Consider the following 23,948-nt stretch of genomic DNA (forward strand, 5'->3'; position numbering starts at 1 on the left):
TAAAAAAATTCAACAGTTCACAAGTTCAAGATATCAGCAAAAGTTCAAAAAAGTTAACAACTAAGAGTTTTGACATTTTGCAAACATTTCTATGCTAAGTAGAAAACTAATTTTTCTTCTTTAATCATCGTATTTCTTTATGTATAAAAAATTTCAAATAAACCAAAGTAAACAAATAAACAAAAGTAAAATATACCCAGCTCAGTCTAGCCTAAGGCGGGGGATAGTTGAATAGTGAAAGTGGATCAGAAACATTTTAGTTTAATCTATTAATCAATCAAATAAAATTTCTTTTGTTCTCGTTTTTTAGATTTACCAAAAACTATAACATGAATAAATCGGTCAAAAACCATTTAATTTTTTTTCTCAAATCAACTTTCTGTGTAGCAAAGACGACTAGAGCGCTACAAAAACCTTAGTAGAATTTTGTAGTCGTTGGTGAATTAGGAGTTACTAATGTGAATTTAAAGAGCTAAAAATCTTTCCTTAAAATGCTCTGAAAATACTTTATAAAAACTTATATAGAGATTTTTTTTTGTTCTGGGCAGTATTCGGTGAAAAGCAATTTTTGGTACACAATAATTGAAAAAAGATGCCGCTAGAAGTTATTTTTGAATAGTGCTGTTTTTGTTTTTGAAATTTGATTTAAATGACACTAATAAAAAACGATCCAGATTAAGCCTTCTATGACTGAATTACTTCAAGAGCTATACAATTCCTGGAACATTTTGGAACACATCGCGAAAAAAAACTGGTTCGACATAGGTAAGCACTTTATAACTGATAGTATTTTGATAAGCCAAATTATTATTGAACGTTCGAACGTACAATTCAAAAGAATAATTCCAAGTTTAACTTTTAGTCTACAATGAACTCTTTGAAATATTTAACTAATTTAGCAGCTAATACTCGATTAGCTATATTTACTTTTACCTTTTTACCTTAGTGAAAAACCGCATATTAAAAAAAAATTCAACAGTTCACAAGTTCAAGATATCAGCAAAGTTCAAAAAAGTTAACGACTAAGAATTTTGACATTTTGCAAACATTTCTATGATAAGTAGAAAACTATTTTTTCTTCTTTAATCATCGTATTTCTTTATGTATAAAAATTTCAAATAAACCAAAGTAAACAAATAAACAAAAGATGAACAATTTTGGATATAAAAATGACCCGTTTTCAAGTGTCTAATCTATTAAAGTAAGAATTGAATATTGTTAGCACATGGTTTGGTTTTTAGCATTCTAATAATAATACTAATAATAATAATAATAATAATAATAATAATAATAATAATAATAATAATAATAATAATAATAATAATAATAATAATAACAACAACAACAATAATAATAATAATAATAATAATAAAAATAATAATAATAATTTTGGTTCCTGCGTAATCGCAGCAGAACATCATTAGGCGATTTGGGCCTGTTTTCAGCTGCCCTTTTTCTTACTACTCCCCACATTTCAGACTGCTCTCTTTTGATATTTTTCTTTTGGTGTTTTCTTTTGATATTTATGTTTTCTTTTGATATTTAGTTGCTCGTTTGACTTTTTATATACTTGTTTAAGGAAAATTTGATTCAACTTTTAAAATTTTATTCTTTTTACTTGACTTCTGTCGAATGATAACCTTGTCTAATTAATGAAAGCTCCAATTTTTTATGTGAAACAAAAATTACTTTCTGTAATGCTTTTTTTATTTAATTGTTTCTTGTCTTTGATACCAGATGTTTGCAAGAAAACATTGTGATGTTTACACCTTTGTCCTTTTGACGCTCTTTTTGTTTGCCTAATCAAAAATCACATTAACTAGTGGTCTTATTGGTATTCAAGTAATGCGCAGTAGAAGCCATTTTAAAGTGTTTGCCGAATAAGTTATGGTTTTAACAGTTGAGACACTTTTCTCTTGCCTAATTTATTTAAATTTTCATTTTTTACCTTTTGTTTTTTTTAGTAATGAAGGATCTGGATATGTGAAACAGCCAGTGTAATGATTTCAGTTTATGGCTAATTGTTTTTAGCAACAATGAAAATTATTTTGAACCTTCCCTTTTTGCTCTTGATTTTGTCATCGTGTAACCTGGTCTCATTATTGACAGGTCTCATCAACTTTCTTTTGAGCCTTGCCTTTTTTAGTTATTAGTATTGGTTGATGTTCTAGTGCTCGGACATTTTGTTTTATGATTTTTTCTGATTTTTTATGCTGGTTAATTTTTGTGGTTCTTTTGTCTTTTTCACGACGATCCTTTACCAAAAAGATCCATTGATGAGCAGTGTGGATCCAACTATTTAAAACTAGTTTAACCTATAGTGTTCGTTACCAAGGTCTGAAGGTTACAAAAAAAATTGGCAATGTTTTAATCTGACCTAAATCAAACAAAAACAATACCGACAGGGATTTTTCTGCGTCCATATTTGAAGAAAAATTATACTGCAGACTACGTCTCAACTCAATTGAACTTGGCAATTGCACAAAACTTGTATTTATTATGCAACTGGACCTTTGGACCTCAATCAATTTGTTGGTGTTATTTTGACCAATTTAAAAATCTAAAAGAAGAAAGTAAAATATACCCAGCTCAGTCCCGCCTAAAGGGGGGTGGGATAGTTTAATAGTGAAACTGGATCAGAAACACTTTAATTTAACCTATTTATCAACCAAATAATTTTCATTTGTTTTTTAAATTTACCAAAATTTATAACATGAATAAATCGGTCAAAAAGCGTTTTAATTTTTTTCCCTCAAATCAACTTTCTGTGTAGCAAAGACAACTAGAGCGCTACAAAAACCTTAGTAGAGTTTTGTAGTGGTTGGTGAATTAGGAGTTACTGTTGTGAATTCAAAGAGCTGAAAATTTTTCCTCAAAATGCTCTGAAAATACTTTATAAAAATTTATATAGAGATTTTTTTGTTCTTGGCAGTATTCGGTGAAAAGCAATTTTTTGTACACAATAATTGAAAAAAGATGCCGCTAGAAGTGATTTTTGAATAGTGATGTTTTTGTTTTTGAAATTTGATTAAAATGACTGAAAAAGAATTTTAAAGTCGTAGTGTTAGCGCCAGAAAACCATTAAATAAAACAGAAACAGAACGCCGCAATTGTCGCTAAATAAAATCAAAAGGAAAGGATCAAATTGTCATTGTCTGTCTGAGTTACAAGTTTGTTGACAAAAAGATGTATGTGTAAAATCAGAGAAGCCAATTTTTTGTTTGGAGATCACATTTTTAATGATCATAACAACAATTAGCTTTCAACTAAAAAAACTAAATGTATTATTTATAATTTTTTAGGAAGCCAATATTTTTTATAATACTTTTTCATCTTTAAAGAGAAAGTAAACAAACTCCTATCTCTAACAGAAACAACGGAAATCAGTGAAAAGTCCACAAAATGTGAAACCTCGATAACTCCGGCTAGAAAAGAAATTCAAAAAACTTGTAAATCTATGTTCTACTCTGGACGGGCTTTCTAATGATATTACTCACAATTCTCTACAATGAAAATATCCATCGGCGAAAATTCGCTGAACAGAAAAACCCATTTGAGTATATATTTCGTCCCCCACTAAAGTGGGTCGGAATAACAAATTTTGTTCAATCAAACACGTTATTTATTTTAAGAGTTCTCCATTGCCAAGTTGCGATCTTTTCTACTTTATCTGTGATGACAAAGCTATCGAAAATTGCATATTGGTCGTGCAATGGTCAGTGACCTTTGTTTTTTAGCCACTGAATTTGACTTTGCGTTTGTAAAGAGAAATGGTCAATGCAAGATTCACTATATATTTTTGTCGCAGCCATTTTTTAGTTTTTCAATCTCAGACTCTCCGATTATTGTTCGATGAATTTTTGTTTCCGCCCTTCTTGATTAAAATTGATGTGAAATTCACCTAAACCGTAACTAATGTTTTGGATACAATAACAACAACTTTGGTCAAATATTCTATTATTTTTAGTGTTTTTTGTGTTGCAACATTTGGTGGAATATATAAAAATGGTCAAATACAATAACCTCGCTCATTTTATTTGAAAGAGTTTCGATCTGTAGAACGCTCAAATTTAGACTTGGAACAACTTAAATTAAGTTTTGGAACAGTAACTTTTGTCTCTCCCGAACCGTTCAAAGAATTGCAATTCGAAATTTCGTTGTTTGGTATCACTTCGAAATATTTTATTTGGAATGAAGAGTATATTTTTTGGGTGGTTTTTTGGTTTTAAAATAGTAAACCTTTGTCTGATAAAATCTTTGTCGGATCTTTGTCTAAAGTTTTTTGGTCTAACAAAAATTTTATACATAAATGGACCTCAAGAAGATCTCAATGTTGCTTCAAAGACGTCGGGACATAACATCCTTTAAGTTTTGCAGTTTGGTAGCGGCTTTGTGATATGACGCAAATCAGTCTATGATGCTCTCAAAAGAATCCAATCTTATCATGCGATTAACCAGTGTTTACATGGTTCATATCAGTGCGGGATTTGAATAGTTCAGACTTCATTGTTTGACTTGTCTAGGACTCCATACATGACAAAGACATGAAACTATTACTACAATTTCATATGAACTGTTTGAAATTTTAATGGGGTTTCAGATATAAAAGACCTAAAAAAATTCTTTGCTAACATCCCTGCATTTATTTTGATGATAATGATTTTGTTTTAAATGAAAAGCTGCACGAGATGACGTAAAATTTTTCTGATTAAATTTTCAACCAGCGTTGTCAGACAGCTGATACTCCTTAACACCGATAATTTTGATTGGCCAATTTCTTTCTGAAAAAAAACTAACTAAGTTTTTGTGTATGTATCAAGAGGCAACGAGGTCAGCAAAACCTTAATAATCAGTTTTGGCCCTTAAAAACATTTTTAATCCTCAAATTGAACCTGCCATTTATTTTGAATGGTTAATATTGTTTTATTTGTCAGTGAATGAGGTAAATTGTATGAGATTTTTATCAGTAGTAACTTTTTGTAAAAAAAATCAGAAACAAATTATTTTAGCGGCATCTAATTACTGCTCTGTTAGTTCTTTTTCTGTATTATTACATGAGAAAATCGTTCCAGAAATTAAACTCTACTATTATCACAAAAATTCGTAACACCGAAACAACAATTTTCTCAGTCAGCTTCAATTTTCCAAACTGTTCTCCTAATTCATAATGATGTGTTGTCAAATCTCAGCAGTTTATTGTTCGACTTTTTCAAAATAGAGGGAAAATATGCCAGGCTTGTTTTTTTCACCGGAAAAATTTTGAAAAAAACAGAAACAACATGTTGTTATCTTTTAATCCTTTCCATGTTTTCCTCCAATTTTTAATTCTTTTTCAACTTTTCAATTTTTCCAAGGCGATGGGGGTTGGGGGTGGTAGTGGTGTCGGGAGGAAGGTGGCTCTGGTCAAATTAATAAGAGAGAGTTGGCTCTGGCCGGGTATTCCTCTGACATAGAATAATTTACAAATGTAAGCGAACTTCAATCCATAATTCCTAACTTTTTCTCCCGCTATTTCTATTAATCCTGTGTTCTTCAACATTATCCTCATTTACTCTTAGTACTTGCCTTTTATGCCAAATAAGATCCCTCAGTCTCTCACTATTGCTTTGCGTCACTCCGTTTTGTTCAACAACTACCGGCCTTCGGATTTAACTGACTCTTTGCCAGCAAACACTATCTGATTGCTGCTGTTGGACAAATACTTGCCTACTTTGCAAACTACTCCCTGCTCTCTCCCTCAAAGTCAAACTCTCCCGCTCGTGCTCCACCGGTTGGAACAAAAACCAAAGCTGTGACAATTACTCTCCCTCTCTTCTCTCTCTCTCTCTCTCTCTCTCTCTCTCTCTCTTTCTGTCTCTCTATTACTCTCTACTTACCTTAGTCTCAAAACTGCCACTTGCCAAATATCAGCTTAACAACTTCCTGCTCTAGGTTTTTGATATTCTGCACTCGAATTATTCTCCCTAAAAACTAAAATAATAACACAGACAGTCCTAATCAATTATGATATCACTCATGTTTTTTATTACTGTACCTATTTTTAACTCGCATCACTCTCTAGCTTGTCTACCTTCCCTCAAAAGTTTCCTGATCTCGGCCAAGATCCTGTGGTACCATCTTCTCATTTAGAAAACTGAAACACTGCTCTAACTCTCAATCATAAATCAGCCTCACTTTACTTTCGCTATTGGCTAAGTGTTTTCTCACTCTATCTTCTATACTAAATAAAAACCAAAATTTCACTGCAACCGTTTCAAACGCAACCACTCCAACTGTCAAGAAGTATCTCGAGAGCCCACCCAGGAGCACCACTGTAGAATTTTGTATATTTCTTAGGCTGACTAGCTGGTGACAGACTAGCAATTTGAAAAGTAGGTTTGGTGGCGCTGAGAGATGTTTGAGGGCTGATTTTTCAACACACTGCTATTGTAAACTTGTCCGCCGTTAGAAACTCAAGTTCAGATAGATAAATGAAATAACAACCAGTTGGTAAAAAAACGTATGGGATTACTGAAAGAAACCAAAATTCAACATAAGGTTTTATTACAAAAGATGGCTCACAGTTCTATTTTCGTAACAAAATTCACCAAATTGAGAGCTTCTGTTCTTTATCTCTACAAAATCTACAAAATCTCTGTGCAAGTAACTCTCAATTAAGCGGTTTGAACTTATCGCGGTTTTCCGGCGTTCTCATTTTGCGAAGTTAATTCAACTCCCTCAACACTGTTTTTGTTTTCACAATTTTTCTACAGGTAAACTCCTAAGCTACAGCTCTGTTGTAGTAATGTTATTGTCCCCTGCGTTAGTTAAGTATTACGCAAGAACGTACAATAATGGCCAAACCAAAGGTTTTGTTCGCATCGCATTTATGGACTACTTTATTCAAGCCCTTCTTACGTAAGGTTTTGCTATCACTTTAAACCCACAATCAAATGATCGGAACGCCTTCTTTACACATACCTGGTTTCAATTCAAGCTATTCAAACTAAACAAAAGCAGCCTCAGACATCTGACGCTAACAATTCATCAATCGGCCAACCACTCAACTTAAGAATTTAGTCTTTTTTGAAAGTTCGAAAGTCCCCCATGGTATCTATAGAACAAATTCCCAAAAGGTGACAACAAAAAACTTGCCCCAAGGTGTTTACTTACTCCCTGCCAAGTTTGATCCGGCTAAGGTGAAAACCTGGTGATTACTAATTTTTATAAATTCGGTACCCCCAGAAAAACAATGTTGCACCCTCTGTTCAACTTCAAACTCCGCCTTATTTGGTTTCACATATAATCTGTTCGCCAAATGGCGTTGAAATGCAAGCCAATAGTCTTACTAAAAATTTTTGGGGAACAGATTTTTGAAATTCAAGTCCTATCACTTTTAATTGCGACACTATTGTGATAAAAGTCACATTTTCCAAATGCAGGAGAAATTCTATTCGTGTTGTCTTAATTAAGATTAATTGGATTAAGTGACAAAAAATACGGTCAATTAGCAAATGTCATAGTGCAAGAAAATCATTTCTTGGTTTTATAAAAAAACACAAATTTTGATATTTGTCTATTGCAGTAGGCGTTTTTTTTAATTGTTTGAAAGCTGCCTTTTCTGTTCAAGTGATAGTAGATATTTTCTCCCGTTTATGCAATATGTTAAAAAGATGACACAACTGAACATACAACTCCCTTTTCAAATGTTTTCCAAATTGCAATATATTACTTGGTGCGTGTTGAATGATTGACACAAGTACAGTCATTTTTTTCCTGGTAAACATTTTGTGTTTCTAACAAGACCTTAATTGTCTCGTTTTCTTTTTTAAAGTGCATTCAACAGACAAGACGTCATAAAAATGTTATAATAACAATGAAGATGCATGTATGCGCAAGGGTGATTTATTGTTTCTATATTATGGCATGTCTAGAGATAGATTCCTATCACACAAACAGAGAATAATGAGAAAAATGCGAATAGGCTAAAATGAGAAATCAAATTGAAAATATCGAGTTACCTTCCCTCAATGCAATGCATTATCAATTTTGAGCCTGGAGAGTTAGTTGGTTTTGCCTGTTGTTGTATTAGTAATACCTGTGCTTTGTACCTACGGTATCAAGTCACATTATGTGTTTCAAATTATCTGTAGTGCCTATGAAGTTGTTCCCCAAACTCGCTCATTCAACTGAGCGAATTTCAATTGAGCAGAACAACGTATTCGTCAGACCTACTAAAAAATTATACTGCTGTCCCATTAAGTCTAACAATCATGTGACGTGGTATAACTTCTAACCAGTTCGTATAACGAGCAACCCGTGGCCTTCATAACATCTAAAGGACTTTTTTAGGCATTACAAAATTTATGGTTGTTAATGTAAAACTTAAAATTCAGTGAACAGAAAATTATTGTCAATGAAAGTCTCAGGACATTTTTAATCGCCCCTATTTTAGCTAGTAATTATTGTATCAATAATTACGCCTATAAAAGTAGAACTGAGGGAATATTGTGCTCCTGAGATTAGGGTGAAAAACCCTTCGCGACCTCAATTTTTCATTTATAACTTTAGTTTCTTCATTTTTGCTGTTTTTATTAACTGCACATTTTCTGTATTTGTAAAAAGGACTTGTAAAAAGAGAATAATTACCATTAAGCATAATCGAACTTTGTTTTATTTTAGTTTCTGAGGTACGCATGATCAAGGTCTAAAATAGTTCCGTATAGCTTATTTTGTGACTGAAAACCAAACCAAAAGCGTGCTCATTTTGCCGTTAATCATTCATTCATTGGTAGACAGCAAACGACGCAGGTCTCCTCAAGTTGACGTTACATTTTTTAAAACTCCAAAAAATTTTATCATTGAAGTTGTTTAGAGTGTATCGCCTTTCATCTTACCATAGCACCATTAGAACTTTTTTCAGCTGTTAGTTTGCGAATTATGCCGGGTTGTGTGTCATAAAACATTATATTAAAACTTATTATTACCTATCACAGTTATCTCATTAATTTGTCACTTTTTATCATGTCAGTTTGTAATCTCCTGTATGTACAATTTAAAGATATATGAGACAGTAAACATGTATATTTAATCTAAACACTAACTTTTTCGGTCAATTTTTCCTCTGTCAGTAGTGAGTGAGATTCTAAGTTTCCACTCCCTTCTATATCTTCAGGCCAACAGCGGCACCTCGCACAATCAGTGGTACAGAGGAAAGAGTGAGAGAGGTATATAGGTGGGGGTATATAGATTTACCACCCACCCACCCACCCACCAATCCAACTAAGCACCAAGCAGGCAGAGTGGGAGAGAGGGAAAGAGGGAGAGAGAAAAGAGCAGCAGAAACAACTACCTACACTTATTGCTCTTCATCTTAGGGGTGCTTCAAGTAAAGAGCACTTAACGTACACCCCAACGAGCAGGCGGTGGCCATACAACTACAGAGACGTTTTGCGACAATTTGGCCTTAGAACACGCGCGCCGCCAACTATCAATCGATCTATCTACTCAGACGTATACTACCCATCTATACATACTATTCTACCTATACTACACAACCCGCGGGATTTGCAGTTCTATCTATACGTCAGTTGGTACACCCCACTAGCGAAAAGGGGCGAATATATCAACTACTCAACAGACATTTTTAGCCCAAATACGAAGACACAGGATAGAGAGAGAGAGGGGAAACGGGGACAAAACTTGAGAATGGAAAAAGTTGAGACATTTGGGAAATGAATTGGTGTCCTCTGTTTATGTGCCGGACAATCTCTACTCTTGTGAACAAATTGCGGTAAGTCAACCTATCACTATTAACACTATCAGGTTTCTCAGGGAGATATGGATAAGTTAGAAGTGTTTAGAAGGACTATCTGACGCTTCATATTTTCCCGTCCAGTAAAATCAAAAGACGCATAGTGAATGTTCTCATAGATAAATTGTAATTACAATATGATCATTGGTTGCACGATTACTCAAGTTCTCAAGTTTCGACAAATCCTAAATGAGGATGTAAATTTTTGGTAAATCAGGTTATCTTGAATTTTATGCTTTAAGAAATTTTGATAGATTGAACTAATTGAAAGTTCTGTAGGTCATCACTGCACAACAGCTCTAATTAAATGTATCATTTAATTGATCAGCGTTCGAAAAAAATTTTCAAAATATTTTCATATTGAAATTTTGATTTCTCTGAATATAATGTAGTCAAACGTTATGATGGTCTTTTTGCAGGAATTTTAGACACTCTTCTCAGAAAAAAATTCTGAAAGAATGTGCAAATTCATTGAAAATTCTTTTTTATTTCACAAAAATATATCAACGAGTAAAAGTTTCTTGATTACTTTTTAGATCTTTTCCATTTTTGCCCCCCACGTCCATTTACACCCCCACTTATACATGTTATAGTACGTTGCTTGCATTTCATACACTTACCTATGCAACTATGCACAAACGGCAATAACAATTTGATGATACAGCGAAGTTTTGAAGTTAAAAAATTTACAGTAACTCAACTTTGCGTATAATATAAGCAAACAAAGAATGATACGTATTTTTACTACTTTCGCGCCTATCTTTCATATGATTTAATGGCACTAATTTTTCTCACAACCTGAAACAAAAATTCATCCAATTAATTTACCGATACCGGCAATTTATTGTGACTACTGAAGAATCTCATAGGATGAAAAAGTACATATTTGGGAGGTGCAAACAGATTGGTTATATAGGACTAGGCAGGTAGGGGCAAAAACCGAAGAGATCTTTCTTTTGAATTCAAAAATGTAACATAATTGTTGATTATTGGTGAAAATCTGTCGAAACCCAGTGAAAGCAAATTAATCAACAGATTTTCATCAACTTAGAGCAAGATCACTTTACTCAATAATTCATAAATATAAAATATAACGTAAGAGAGATTCGGCATCGTCGTTTTTAAGCGTAAGCGTGATTCGTTATCCGTTAGAGGAACACCAGGATTTTTCAAGATCCAGGTCCCAAAAGCAGATTCGTCCAACAGACAAAACAATAACAACGATCAGCTTTGGGCGTTTTGAAATGCAACCAACCGTCAAAAAATTTGCTTGCAAACTACAAAAAAGTATGTCGAAACCCAGTGAAAGCAAATTAATCAACATACTTTTTTGTAGTTTGCAAGCAAATTTTTTGACGGTTGGTTGCATTTCAAAACGCCCAAAGCTGATCGTTGTTATTGTTTTGTCTGTTGGACGAATCTGCTTTTGGGACCTGGATCTTGAAAAATCCTGGTGTTCCTCTAACGGATAACGAATCACGTTTACGCTTAAAAACGACGATGCCGAATCTCTCTTACGTTATATTTTATATTTATGAATTATTGAGTAAATTGATGTTGCTCTAAGTTGATTGCGTTCCGATTTCATAATTGTTGTTTCTACGTTTTGTATTGTTTTTTAGTCGGATGTCTGTCGTTTTTTGGTTTTATAATGTCATAGAGTTGGCTTTTAAGCGAAAGCAGTTTGGAATTTAATGTGCTAGTCGTTACTACAGACTGCCAATTATTATCAGAGCAAATTAAAGCTGAAATCATTACCAATGACGAGTGTAAATTTAACCTGATCATGCTCAATTCTGGCATGACAATGTTTTGGAATCAGAGTGACAACTGACAAACATTTTCACAATCATTGTACTAAAACGACCTTTGTGGGAATTTCGAGTTGCAACAAAATTAAGTATTTGATTGAAAAGTTTCCTGACTTTTAAAATAGTATTGAGGCTTCCTATTCAGATAAATTGTCGCGCACTTTTGACACCGCGATTTTTATAATATTTTAACTTTCTAACCTGTGCAAAAATTAAATTGGGCGTTACGCTCCGTGCTACCAATAAGTCAAAAATAATGAAAACTCGAATTCCGTTGTTCGATATTAGTTCTTTCGGATAAACAAACAAACAGCGTCACTCTTTCTCGCATAATCTTTTTTTTCCAAATAACTCAGCTACTGATTGTGTGAAAGAAGAGTAACAAGGCGAAGAGTGTCAAGACTATTTTATTTGTTTTTCGTTAGCCGGGATGCTTTGTTTTCCATCTTTGCGTGAACAAACAAACGCCCACTTTGAAGGCATTGTTTGTGAAGACAAAACGGGAGGATATAGTAAAGTAACAGATGGAATTTAGGATTGCAGGTAGCCATTTGCTGCCAACATGTAGAGTTGAAACAGCATCAATTATTCATAAATTTGTACCTATCCTCAAATTCTCATTTCATTTTTCTGTTATCCTTACAAAGATAGCTACAATTTTTTTCGTGGTTGACAGGAAAACAATTCAGGTAATCTTTGGTTTCCTTTTTGGCGGTTCGTTAAAAAAATTGGGCCTCAAGGAAAAAGTTTGTGATCTGAAACTTTGATCAGTCAACTTCTTTTGCTTCTCATTAAAAAAAACTGGAGTTATCAACAAAATCTCGAAAATATAATCTTTTTAAGATGTACTGCACCTTATTTTTCCAATGCCGAGGCACTAACGTCATATAACGAAGCACAAATTTATTTGCCCCCCTAATCTATTATAGCCACCCATATTATAATTGGTTATTTTTGTTCTGAGAAACTTCATCTTCGACTGAAAATTCTGTGCCCCGAGTATTTAATCGAAAAAGTGGACACAAAACTACTTATTCTCATTTCCGTCACTTCGTTATTTAGTCCTCAAGTACAAAATTTCTCATCAAATTAAAACCTTTTTTAGCAATTTTGCTTTTTAAGCAACAACTGTCGTCTTCAGTATTTCAATTTCTTGACATTTTTGGAGGTAATTATAGTTCAGTTGACTTCAACAGGAATAATGCATCGCTATTATGGAATTTGAGGGGTTGCACTTCGGTGCAATCCCGTTTAATTTTGCGGAATTGCATTACGTCCAAAAACAAAAACCGGTAACCACAATCGGTTACTGGATTTCCTCTTTTGTGTAACTAAATTCTACAATCCTAAAATCCACAATGTGTTACTAAATTCCACAGTTTTGAGTTTTGTAGCTGATTTTATACTTAAATGCACCTAATTGTAATTGTATTAGGTCGTCGCTAACACTGGTTCTTATTTTTGTATTAAATTCTGAAATGTGTCGCACACAATTCGAATATTTAAGCTGAGCAATTTTTTGGCAAAAAATTTTACATTAAACCTTTTTTGGTAAAAAAAAAAAGTTGCCTTAGTTTAAAAAAACGGAATTCAGCCTACCAACTTTGTAGCCTGGATTACGCGATTCTTAAATTTTAACTTTGTGGATTGCCTTCTCCAATTCCCTCTTGCAGAAATTAGCTTGAAAAGTTCAGTTGAATTCCACAAAAATTGCGTGAATTTCATGTTTTATATAACAAAACGAAATTAAGTTACTTTGTTGTTTAATTTTTACGGAAGCCATTCACGTGCGGTGTAATGAATTAGCATTATTCGCATACAAAATTAAGATATGTCAAGAAACCATAATGACATCATCCCCCATAACACCCCGCCTGTAATAAGTTAAAATATTGTTTCAAAGAATTTGTAGTCACCGAAATATATATTCTTCTCTGTATTTTTTGCGCAAAAAAAAGGAATTTTCTTTGTTTTTGATATTAATAATTCTATAAAACTTTTTGATTTTATTTTCCATGGAGATGGAATGTGAACATTTAATATAAAAAATATTTTGTCCATTAATTTTTTCTTTTTCTTTGCTTGGAAAGAGGCGAACACCAAACGAGAACAGCAATGAAACCTTTTAATTCTTATATTGTTGATTTAAGTTTAGAGCATGAATACAATTTTATTAAAACAACAGTTAAATTAGCTGCCTGTATTGAGAAAAAGTAGATCTTCTACAGAGGTTGCGAGCGAACAACTTTTCTCGAATTGGCACATAGTTTGTGCTCATAGTTTTCTATCGGTTTATTTAAAATTTACGTACAATTTTATGAAAATCGATTTTGGGATCGTCTGCGTTTGTGCCCCAAGTACTTTCTCTGCCCCCCCCCCCCAGTTACAGAGAAACTTCATCTTCGACTGAAAATTCTGTGCCCCGAGTATTTAACCGAAAAAGTGGACACAAAACTACTTAATCTCATTTTCCGTCACTTCGTTATTTATTCCTCAAAGTACAAAATTTCTCATCAAATTAAAACTTTTTTTTAGCAATTTTGCTTTTTTAAGCAACAACTGTCTTCTTCAGTATTTCAATTTCTTGACATTTTTGGGGGTAATTATAGTTCAGTTGATTTCAACAGGAATAATGCATCGCTATTATGGAATTTGGGGGGCTGCACTTCGGTGCAATCCCGTTTAGTTTTGCGGAATCGCATTACGTCCAACAACAAAAACCGGTAACCACAATCGGTACTTGGATTTCCTTTTTTGTGTAACTAAATTCTACAATCCTAAAATCCACAATGTGTTACTAAATTCCACAATTTGAGTTTTGTAGCTGATTTTATACTTAAATGCACCTAATTGTATTTGTATTAGGTCGTCGCTAACACTGGTTCTTATTTTTGTATTAAATTCTGGAATGTGTTGCACACAATTCGAATATTTAAGCTGAGCAGTTTTTTGGCAAAAAATTTTACATTAAACCTTTTCGGTAAAAAATAAGTTGCCTTAGTTTTTAAAAAACGGAGTACAGCCTACCAACTTTGTAGCCTGGATTACGCGATTCTTAATTTTTAACTTTAAGGATTGCGTTTTCCAATTCCCTCTCGAAGAAATTAGTTGAAAAGTTCAGTTGAATTCCACAAAAATTGCGTGAATTTCATGTTTTATATAACAAAACGAAATTAAGTTACTTTGTTGTTTAATTTTTACGGAAGCCATTCACGTGCGGTGTAATGAATTAGCATTATTCGCATACAAAATTAAGATATGTTAAGAAACCATAATGACATCATCCCTCATAACACCCCGCCGGTAATAAGTTAAAATATTGTTTCAAAGAATTTGTAGTCACCGAAATATATATTCTTCTCTGTATTTTTTGAGCAGAAAAAGGAATTTTATTTCTTTTTGATAATAATAATTCTATAAAACTTTTTGATTTCAATTTCCATGGAGATGGAATGTGAACATTTAATATAAAAAAATTTTGGTCCATTAATTTTTCTTTTTCTTTGCTTGGAAAGAGGCGAACACCAAACGAGAACAACAATGAAACCTTTTAATTCTTATATTTTGTTGATTTAGGTTTAGAGCATGAATCCATTATCGTTATTAAAACAACAGTTAAATTAGCTGCCTGTATTGAGAAAAAGTAGATGTTCTACAAGGGTTGCGGGCGGAAAACTTTTCTCGAATTGGCACATAGTTTGTTCTCATAGTTTTCTATCGGTTTATTTAAAAGTTACGTACAATTTTATTAATATCGCTTTTGGGATCGTCTGCGTTTGTGCCCCAAGTACCTTCTCTGCCCCCCCCCCTCAGTTACAAAGCACGTGCTATTGCATTGTAAATCATTATGAAAAAATGTGACGCGGTCTTGTTAGGTGTGTAAATAACATGTATGTATTAAGCTGTGGGGACAAACGTAAAAGATTTTGCATTTGATTTTTCTGTTTTCTTTCAATCTCTACGACAAAGTTAACTAACTAAATTCCCAACTATAACAATTATATTTTAATGGATTAAAATTATTTGAGATGCAGAGCATTGTTAATAGCTTTCGTCAGCTTCTCAAAGGCTAATATTTAGGGGCTCTCCTTTTCACAATTCAAAGAATTTGAATTGTTTTGGGGTGCAGTCTTCTTTTTTTCTTGTCACATTGTCATGGTTTTTGCTTTCAAATTGGAGAAGTAATTGTGGTGACGCCGAACTTTGAAATAGAGAGAAAAAAGAATTGTTTTGCGGGTTATTTTTTTCTGATTTTAAAGTAGAGTGAAAAACGGTGGTTGACTAAGAAGTCGCTTTCTCTCTAGTGGTTTTTTTGTTCACATGCGGCAATTTCACTCTGATTTTTACTGTTTTTTTTCAATTTTTTTGGATCGCATTTTTTCGAATTGGTTTTTCCCAATACATTCATAGTTCATTCTAGGCCTAGATTTCTGTTTGAACCCATTTTTTTCTCGATAGTGGCTTTTCGTTCACATGCGGTAGTTTGACAAAGATTTTCAATTTTTTAAATTTTTTAATCTAAATTTGTGGAAATGGTTTTCTCAATTCACTCATAGTCTGTTCAGGGTCTAGTTTTTGTTGAGTCAGTGAACATTAATTGAATTGTACGTCAGGACTTGTCCTGCTATGTTTTTTTTGTTTATTCGCCTGATAAGATTCTGGTCACAGTTGATTTACCTCATTCTCAAAAATGACCTCCTCTCTCAAATTTACTTTTCTTAAATCAGGGAGATAAAGTAAAGTGAGTGTGTCACTCTAAATGAATGTTATTTGAGAGCGCCTAGTTGAAGCAGCAACAAGTTATAACTATTCTTAATCAAAATTTAACATCTGAGCAATTATTAAACAGAAGAAATTTCTTTTTGGTCTGTTACTATCTTTTTGAGACCGCAGGTCTACTAAGCTATCGCCGCTGACAATATGAAATTTCCATTTTTGATTGTATTTTTTAAATGGTTTATCAAATTCATTCGTAGTTCATTAAAGGTCTCGTTTTTTGTCAATGAAAAGACTTGTTCTGCTATGTTTTTTGTTTCGTTTTACCTTTCAATCACGTTTTCCGTTTTACATAAGTCACGAATTTCACGTTTGACGCCCGACTTACCTCACTTGCTGTTTCAATTGAGTTTTAACACACTGAAGTACGCAATGTAGTGAGTATGGTCAAGTTCAAAAAAGCTGAACCAAAGAAACGGATTAAACTGATAAAGACCCGTCATTAAGTCATAGTGCATTAGGTTATCAAAGTTGTATAAGGCATATTAGCCTTCAGGTTAGAAGATGAAGTAAGCATAGTTTCGGAAACTGACGAAACTACACCAATAAATCTTTTTATAAATAAATCTTCTTAGCAGAAGACATTTGAACATTTCCTTACTAGATAATTCGAAAAATAGTTTAGGAATTGTTACAACCCGGGTCCAGGTTTTTTGGCAAATATTTGCGGTGAATGCGGTGAGATTTTGTAAGAGGTGTGGTGATTGCGGTGAATGCGGTGAAAAACAATATTTCACCGCATTTCTTTCAAAAATCCACCGCAGCGAATTTTGTGGCAAATTAATTTAAGAAATGCGGTGAAAGCGGTGATTGCAGCATTTCACCGCATTTTGTACCAAAATTCACCGCATCTGTTTTCCAACGTTTGTTGAATCTGGTTTAAATTCACGAGATATAATGAAATCTAGTGACAGATGGCGCAGTGGAAAATAATTTTTAGACATGAAGTAGGTAAGAGGTTCGAACCCCAGTCCGTAATTTTGTTTTTTGTAAAAATTCTGTTAAATGAGGTGAAAATAAATAACTTTCACCGCCTATTTCTTCCATCCTTTTGCGGTGATTGCGATGAATTTCGTGAAGTATTTATTTTCACCGCATTCAACGGCATTTTTACAAAAAACAAACATTCGGACTTGTGTTCGAACCTCTCACCTACTGCATGTTTTATTCCACTGAGTCATCTGTCACTTACTTTTATGATAATTCTTGTGAAATTAAAGCAGATTCAATAAACGTTGGAAAACTAATGCGGTGAATTTTTGCAAGAATTGCGGTGAAATTCATCTGGAACCATGATATTGATTAGAAATTTTTTAATGTTGAAATTATTAAAAAGAGAGCAGGTATCAATTATATCAACCGTAGTGTTCTGTATTGCAGTGTGTGGGAGTAGTGTCCTGTTCTAAACCTGTTGATTAACAAAACTCAACCTTGTCTTCCTGTCTGTCTCAGTTTTGGGTTGTGTTGTGAACTAATAGAGTAGAGTGGTGATATGAGACTGGACATCAACTGGAGATTGGTGACTCAGGGAGTCCTCCTCTGTCTATTCACATGTATCCGCACTGCCACCCCATCCACATTCTTCTTCACTCTCCCATTCATCGCCGACTGCCTACCCGTTAGTTATCACACCTCCTCCCCCCATGCCTCCTCGTTTCTTCATTCTGAGTTTTCTCAAATGCTATCATCACTCAGTTGATGCATTAAACGTGCATTTTTGCTAATAGCCGCCGTGAGCTTTTCAAACGCTATTATTTAGGCCCCATCGCTCCTTATGACTCAAAGAGGAGTGTCGGAGAAGATTTTTACGACTCGAAGTGGCGCTATGGTTTGGTTTTCTGTTTTTTTTTATTCGATAAGTGAGCGAGCAAAAAGAACCCGGAAGATCGGAGTGAATAAAGTTTAAAAAAGTTGTTTTGGTGATCAAATTCGAAGAGAGGAGAGAAGAAAAAGTGGTCATTTTCTTCATACCTTTTGAAACAGAGCAAGAAATGTAGGTGTCAAATATTTTCGCTAAGCGAGTGAATCTTTTTAGTCACATGCTTCTCTTTGAAGCTGTTTTGTTTTCATAGTTTTAAGAATTTAATGTTGTTCAACCAACAGGTTATTGTCGACTAAATTAAAAAACATTCATCCAGTTTTGATACTTTTTTGAAGTATTTTGGTAATTAACGGGAATTTGACGCTAGTTTGAAGTCTTTTCAATTAATTTGCTGAACTTCAGTCTTTTTGGAATGTTTGGCCCAAGGTATCGTTTTATGGAAACTTCTGGCAAATTAATTCAATCCTAATAACTATCGCTCTTGCTTACCACAAAAGATGTACATTTATTTTGGTGCAAATTTGTATTTTTCTGTGAAATTTTATATTGTGAAAAAAAAAGATGCTTGTGAGCTAATAAAGGCTTGGCTAATTTTTTTTTGTTAGATAACTTTTTTTCATTGTATAAAAAGACATTTTTGTTTGTATGTGTACTTGTACTATGTGAAAATTAAGTTGAATTTTCCTAATTATTTATGTAGAAATAATTCAGCTCAATTTTTTTGATAGATGACTTCAAATTGTTGAATTCTCTACATGCGTTCTGTGATGAGATATTAGCTAATTGAAAAGCTTTTTCTTTCGGGGATGAAGACTTCGTGTCGTTTTAAGAGTTCTTCGAGCTATGTTTTAATAAGCGAGCAAGCAAAGAAACCAGAAGTTCAAGAAGTGAACTGTTTTTTAAAAAAATTCTGGTGAACCAATTAGACAAATTGTTCAATTTACAATTTGAATCAAAATTTTTTTTGGTGCGAAGCAGTTGTTGTACTCGTTTTTGTTTTTTCTCATCCTTAGGAATATCATAGAGTTTATTATGGCTTGCCTAATATTCTGTGGGCAATTTTAGAGTATTTCTTACATGAGAAAATATAGCAACAACTTGTGCTTAATTCAGTATAAAGACTGTTTTCTTTGGTTTTGTGAATTAGCTTGCAACAGTTTGTTTTACAGAGTTGTGATGTGTTCATAGAGTTCTGAAGTGGCATTGTTGTAATTTCTGATTGTTAATGAGTGTTGTAGAATGAACTCTTGAACAAACTCTGCAGCATTGAAATTCGTTTTTCAGGTGGTATCAATTAAAATTTGGTTAGTACTCATGACCTCCGCTGAGATTTCTTGACGTCAATGAGGGTGCAAACTGTTTGCTGCAAACTACTAAATCGGTATTGATCCGTTTTTGAAATCATGAAAATTGTGAGGATTTCGATGTAATTGATTTCTACCTGGCAAAGTGTGTTCAACACGCTGTTGTGGAAGAAACGATTTTTAGGTTGCTAGTAATCCTAATGCATCTACAATAAAATTGTCTTTTTAATCTGATTTACAGTCCCTTTTTGCAGGGATTTCATATAAAACGACTGATTAAAATGCATCATAATCCATAAAACTGCCAACCGTGGAATACATGAGTAGATATTGTCTAGTATTATCTACCATACAGCATTTTACAATAACTTTGATTAAGCTAGTAATTTTATTTTATCGATATAAAATGCATGAAAGCGGCCTTGCTTTTTTCAACAGTTGTCCAGTTTTACTTTGAATTTTTTAGATGAAGGTTCAACAAAATTTAGACTGCCGATATTTTTGCTAGTGTGTAATACAGTTTTCTAATACTTGCTAATTTTGTGGAATAGACTACCTTGACGTCAAAAGAAACTGGTGTCAGTCATTTTGAGACCGTATGAAAGTATTAATCGAGAAAGAGACGATGCAAAGCCATGTTTAATTTTGATGGGTTGAGGTCTCAGACGACTGTTATTTTTATCTTTGTACCTCATTTCACGTGTTTTTTTTTGTTACACAGAAAATTGAGCCTAGTCGTTTCATTTGGATTAACTGACAAACTTTGAGCGTATTTAATAGACTGCATGCTCCATTTATCTATTTTAAGCCATAAAAAAGAAAAGATTATCCTCCGTTCTGAAGCTGAGACGTCAGCCGAATGGATTGCAAACTATTGACTGATTTTAAGCACAATAAGGTGGTATTCTCTTTACCATAATGGTGATTGTGTCTAATAATAGAAACGGGACTAACGATTATTACCAAAATATGTGTCCGTAATCAGTTCACATGCAACAAATTCATCGGCGCCTTTGGAGTGCTTGAGCAATGGCTCCCTGGTGACCAATTGGAGGGCGGGATGATAAAGATTAATAATTCAGAGTATTGTCCGCTTTCAAAGCCACTAATCAATGCCTCCCTTCAGAGGTTTCAACTAAGCTATTCTAAGGTCCGTTCATGACGCATGAAAGCAAATCTGCTATAATGGTGAACGTAGGATAATTCATATTGTCTTGCATGTACTTATAAGAACTGACGAAACAAGATCTCGAGATTAAAGCCTTCGAAATCTCTGTTCAAGTCTTTGTTCATGCGATTTGTGAGTGAACACTCAACAAAGCATTTGTTTTCTAATGCAGTATATTAAAATCAGCGGCAGAACAAATCGACTTTATTGTCAAAGGTCTATTGATGATGTAAACATTAAAATTTATTAAGGAGAACTCGTTTTGTAACATTCTCTTGAATTTAACGTCAGTTTTTAGTTCTAAATGATGACTAAATTGATGTTCAGCATCATTATAGTAAAGTGCCACAGCAAAAACAGTTGTGTTTCAATGCAGCTTTTCCCAACCCAAAAAGCAGCCCCAAAATTAAACTTGATCCAGCAAATTTCGACGATAGATGTTCGGAGACAAATTTCAACCGAGGAGAACAGTTGGTTCCGCGAACTCAGTCATCGCCTTCATAACTCTCAAGCACTGACATTATTTCATCCTGAACTAGCTTTGTACAGAAGCAGATCTTTGGTTGCAGCAATTCAATTGAAAAGGACAATTTTTAACTTTATATAATATATATATATATATATATATATATATATATATATATATATATATATATATATATATATATATATATATATATATATATAATGAGGCTCAGTAATATGCGTTCGCACATAAAGTTCGCATATGCGTTCGCACATGCGTTCGCACATATATATATGTATATATATATATATATATATATATATATATATATATATATATATATATATATGTATATATATATATATACATATATATATATATATATATATAATGAGGCTCAGTAATATGCGTTCGCACATAAAGTTCCCACCCCGCTCATCCGCATTTTTGGTATAAATGTCTACCAAAAGAGGAACAGATAGAAAACCACCAAAATTCAAGTATTTCTCAAAAAAAAATTGTGTATGAGCAAAAAGATCGGCTCCAACGCAGCTAACTCAGTGGACTAAAACTGCCAAATTAGATTGGTGATTTCAGCCATTATTAAGAAAGCAAGTCAAGACAAACATCAAAATCAAACAACAATAACAACAAACATCAATAACATCCAAAATTGTGTGTCTATTTTTTTAAAATCTTATCAACAAGGGCAATATAGCGTAAGATATATCTGAAACAATACAAAACAATCTTTTGCATCACGAAAAACGATATGGGACTACTCCATGATAATTATCGACAACATTTAGACAAAGAAGAACAAAAAACAGCAAAGTTAAAAAAAATTGGCTTATATTTTTAAAAACAATTAGTTTCAAAGTAACAAAACATCAGATAGCAATTGAAAACATTGAACGTGTTTATGATCATACATGCTTCTGTATGAGAGCATTAAGATCTGCCATTATTCAATTTTTATCCGGTTACAAGAACAGCAAACAGAGACAACGAACAAAAATTCAATTAAAACTTGCGAGAAAACCCTGTCGAAGCCGTAAAGCCATATTTTGCCCCTCAAAATCTGTTCAATTGAGCTTTCCTTGAACTCCAATATTGTGGTAAGCGAGCTCTCATTAATGAGAATAGGCAACCATAAGACAAAAAGAAAGAGAAAAAAGGGCGAATTAAAACAATACTTTTGTTTTTTTTTTTCGAAAACAATTATTTTCAAAGTCATGAAAGCCATTAGCTACAAATTGACATAATTAAATACAATCGTTTATTTGTCCAAAAGAAGCGCTTGAGATCCAAAATTGTTAAGAGCATGTCTACAAAAAGAACGTTAAAAATAAACAAAAATAAAAAATTAGTTTTTCTTTTTTTTGCAAAAATCCTGTTTCGAAGCCCGTAAAATCAAACCCTATAATTTATACACTTGCACCTTCACTTGACAACATTATGTAATCTCATATTTGAACTGTAATTAACGAGACTAGGTGACAATTAGACAAAGGAACAAAAATGCGCAGTTTATAGTTTCTTTTAATTTAAAAAAAAATGTTTTCAAAGGCTTGAAAGCCATCAGCTATCTACTCAAATAAGAATCTATTTTTTTCTCCATAGAACGCCAGTGAGACCGGTGATTGTCCAATAACTTATACGACTAGAAAGACGACAGTTAGGGACAAAATTTTTTAAAAAAATTATCTTTGAGGATTTTGATTTGTTGCTTTGTGCCTTAGTTTGAACACCAATAATCGGATATGTGAACTGTCAATGATGTGATGATATCACAAAACCACAAAAACTTGGAAACAAAGCAAATACCTAAGAATTAAAAAATGTGAAATCTATCCAGAAAATCAAAGTCAGAAAACCATAACATAACGCCTAAAACGGCAAAAAAAAATTACATTCAGTAGAAAGAAGAGGTAGAAAAAAGTTTTCTTTCTTTGCTGACAGCAACAAGCTGACCAAATTAAGAAAAAAATAGTGGCAAAGTTCAATAAGCCATTGTTAATTTAAAAATAAAACACTTCTAAAAGTCAAAAACGACTAAAATGTTTTGAGTAAGGAAAGTGTATACATAATTGGAACGGCCGAGCGAGTCAATTGGATCTATCAACAGTGAGCTTTGATTTGAATTGTTCTTTTTTACCTTACCTCAAAAGGATAAATTTTTTTCAAAAAAGACCGACTGATTGCCATCCGAATGAATTTTGGACTGTAGCAGTCCAAGACAGGGCCAAAACTAGCCTTGCTGTTGCTGTTTGTCCATTAAGATCACTCAATAGTTTCGAATTATTTAGATGTAGATAATATGTTAGTTAAAATTTTAAAAATATATGCTGCATTTTTGTTAATCATAGAGTAAAGTTAGCAAAAAAATGGCAAAATTATAATTCCAGAATATTTTGAATGGGAGTGGAAGTAGGACTAGGCCCTTTTGCAGTTTTCAAAGAATTTGTTGGTTTTTCTGGGTGTTTATTTCCGTAAAATTTAGTCAAAATGCACTAAAGTATATTACATCGGACAAGTTTTGATAAAATATGCTGAATTTTGAAAACTTTAGCCGAAGTTTTTGCCAAAAAATTAAACCAAAATAGTCAACAGTACTTTTTTCTCTGTAAAAATAAAATCAACGGCCCTTTTGTTGACAATTTTTACATAATTTATCAAAATTGACAACATTTTAGGCAAAAAATCCGGAAAATGTGAATAAAAATAATTGAAATAGGTCCAACATTCACAAAAAATTAAAACACGATAACTCGCTCAGAAAACGAAAATAAAAAGTCTTCTTACTGC

General features: G+C 33.1%; 1 long non-coding RNA gene across 3 annotated transcripts in view; it reads left to right on the forward strand.

Annotated features, from left to right (window-relative positions):
* The window catches only part of LOC142357606 (uncharacterized), a 53,714-nt gene extending 35,581 nt beyond the window's left edge, over window positions 1-18,133 (forward strand). For all 3 annotated transcript variants that reach the window (XR_012761677.1, XR_012761679.1, XR_012761678.1), the window contains exons 2-3: window positions 9,155-9,772; window positions 17,761-18,133. This is a non-coding gene — a long non-coding RNA (uncharacterized LOC142357606). The remainder of the gene's footprint in view (window positions 1-9,154; window positions 9,773-17,760) is intronic.
* Window positions 18,134-23,948: the final 5,815 nt, after the last annotated feature.

Source organism: Convolutriloba macropyga, unplaced genomic scaffold (assembly GCF_964194025.1).
Source record: "Convolutriloba macropyga unplaced genomic scaffold, txConMacr16.3 SCAFFOLD_582, whole genome shotgun sequence".
Classification (NCBI taxonomy): Eukaryota; Metazoa; Xenacoelomorpha; order Acoela; family Convolutidae; genus Convolutriloba; species Convolutriloba macropyga.